Here is a 3,135-nt window from a genome sequence, read left to right on the forward strand (position 1 = left end):
ATCTTGTTTGCTCCTCACAATAACCCTGGGACGTAGGTGCTATTATTATCCTTATTTTACAGATGAGGAAACTGAGGCAAACAGAAGTTAAGCGACTTGTCCATGGTTACATCACTAGTAAGTGTCTGAGGCTGGATTTGATTTTGAATTCAGGTCTTATGACTATTGATCTAGAGCTCTATCCACTGGGTCACCAAAAACTCAAAATTCTTGGTTAACTCAGACTGAATTCAGTCTTTGGGGCTGTTCCTCCTACCATATCTCTTTGGTTCACTTTGTCCCTACCTAGAGTTTCTGAAATTCTCCAGGAGCTTTTCCTTGTACAGCCAATCTTCCTCCAGGAAGGAGGCCGGTTATGCGATATCATACTTTCTGGGGACCAAGTTATCCATTAGTTTCACCATGGTGATGTAATCCTAATAAAGACTTCCTTATGGGCCCCACTGAACAGCAAGCACGTCCTGATTTAACCACATCACTGGCCCCTAGACTCAATACAGCCACTGCCCCTAGCTAGCCACTGCCTCCAGATCCAGTTCACGTATTTGAACAGGTGTGTTCTTGTACTCAACCACAATCACATTATCTATTTAGCCCAACACAGGCCCACAATACCTAACCATCCATCTTGACCAGACAAGACCATAATAGCTAGCCAATCAGAAGGCAGCATGACCAGGACGTTTGGCCACTGAACCATAGAAGGGACCCCTCCCTATTACCAAATCCATTAATAATTCCCTCCTGCCTTTTTAATATTCATAATTTCTGTTGTGTAATCAGCAGTATAAATTTGCCAGCTCCCGAGGGGCGTCAATCCTCAATAAATGCCTATTAGATTGGGATTAAAGGTTGTCTGATTCTGAATTCATTAAGATGGTTTGGCCACAACATACCATGAAACCAAAACAATAGGCTTTTGTTACTGCCCCCTCTTTGGGGAAGAGGCACACTCAACTACATTGCCCTTCTCTCTTTCTTTCTGCTAGTGATCTTTTCACTGCTATGCTTCGTGGATAAGAAAATGGTAAAACCTGATACCCTGAGAGATGTTACAACTTTAAATTGTGATGAATTTTTTTTTCAAAGGATTTAGATAAAATCATAAACAATAGTTACATAGTCTGCCCTGGTTAGACTATATCTGAAATACATTGTATGAAAAGCCTGAGAGTCTCATATGTTAGCTTTCCATAAGGAATTCTTTTATTTTATAACAATTGGAACTGTTGGAAGGGAAAATAAACTGATTCAGGAGGCAGTTTTTCATCACAGGAGATTATCAAAGGCTGGATGACCACTTACCTTCCATGTTGAGGAGACTCCTGATGCAGGGATATGTTGACCTAGGTATCTCCTGAGAAACCTTCCCATTGTGAGGCTACAGTTTAAAAGTCTTTGGTTTGGAATAACTTACTGCTCCCACCCTCACCCCTCCCCCAACACACACATCGCTGATGTTGAGCACCAGTACAGTGCATTAAGGAAGCAAGACACCTCTCTGCCTTTCCCAACTTCCCAAGCCCAATATATTGATTTGTTTTCAACTTGGTAGACCTCTCTTTGGAAGTGGACAGAGGATAGGAACTGTACCTGTGATGTCATTCAAATAGAGAACTCCCAAATAATATTTTGGATTGCTCACCTTCTCCACCCATCTAAATTGTAAAAATGAAGGGAGAGGCAGCAATGGAAAGTGAGCATAAAGCTTTTACCACAGGGGGCAAGGGAACTGGCTTCAAAATTCTGCCTCTGACACTTACTAAAGTTGTGACTGTTGGCTAGTCACTTAAATTCCTTGGCCCTCAGTTTCCACAACTGTAAAATGAAGAGGTTAGGCTAAATGGTTTGGGTATTCCCCTCCAACTCTGGCCCGAGGTTATTTCTAACATAAAACCTGGACTTAGACATTTTTTTAAAATAAAAATATTCAATGTCACAGCACTGGAAGATACCTAGTTAGAAGGATGGTTGGATGGATATATATTTCAATCGCTGTTTTAAACATATCTATTTCCAGGTTCATTCCCTGCCAGAAATGTGGCGGCAGCTTTCGTGGAATGCATTGGCTAAGATCCCCAGGGCTGCAACCACTCAGGTGGGTTAACTCCAAGCAGGGATGCTTTTAGCCTGGAGGGAGTTACGGTCAGGTATCAAACTGCGTTTAACCTTAAGGTGAACCCTACTGGGGTGTCTGGCCACACCTCCGTTTGTAGCTAAGGCTTCTGCAGCTTGCGGGGGAGGGGTGGGGGGAAAGGAAGGGACCAGAGATGAGATTTCCTGGAGAGAAGCACTACTTTTGCCAGATCACTAGAGGTGCCCTAGAAAGGAGTTTGCCATTCTTTTCTGGGCACAGCCCAGGCGGGTAACCCATAGAAAGCAAGAGGTCGCTTGAGCGCCTCTGGACTCAGCATCCCTAAAAGCACACTCCAAGTAGACCATTAGGCGGATTAATGGGGTTTTCTGTGAAATGAGGCCCCATCTGGACAGCAGCGGAGGGGATACCTCGCGTCTGTTCCACGCTGCGCGAGCTCTTCCATAACACTGCGGCTGACCCTGGCAGTCGGTGCCGCTGCTGCGGCTGCCGCGCTTGCTACGTGGTTCGGAATCCCCTGCTCCCCCTGGTCCCGCCCCTTGCTGCCTCGGTCTCCCTCCCTCCGTCCTTCCTCCCACCAACCGAGGGCAGCCAGAAGCTAGGGGGCCGGATCTTCTTGAATTTCAACACAAAGGGAATCCTCGGCCACAGGAAATGCATCACTGGGAGGGAAAGTGCTGAGAGCTCAGAGCCGCGGTCCTGGAGGGGCGGGGAGAAAAAGGCCTTACCTCCGCCCCCCCTGGGACCGCTCAGAGCAGCTGGAGCTCTGCCTGCGCTCCCCTCCCCTAGGCACAAAGCCCAGAGCCTTGGGGTGGAGGTGCACTGAAGGACCAGGTCAAGCGAAGCATAAAAGCCTGCGGGAGGGAGGGGAGAAGGCAGGGGCCCCTCCTTCTCTACGGGTCCTCGCCACCTGCCCTCTCTACCCCTTCCTGATTGCACCTGCAACTTTGCTTTCGTTTCTCTGACTCCAAGGTCTCCAACTCTTATCGCACGGTGTGTGTGTGTGTGTGTGTGTGTGTGTGTGTGTGTGTGTGTGTGTG

The sequence above is a fragment of the Vombatus ursinus genome, unplaced genomic scaffold (genome assembly GCF_900497805.2).
Source record: "Vombatus ursinus unplaced genomic scaffold, bare-nosed wombat genome assembly UNPS02014799.1, whole genome shotgun sequence".
NCBI lineage: Eukaryota > Metazoa > Chordata > Mammalia > Diprotodontia > Vombatidae > Vombatus > Vombatus ursinus.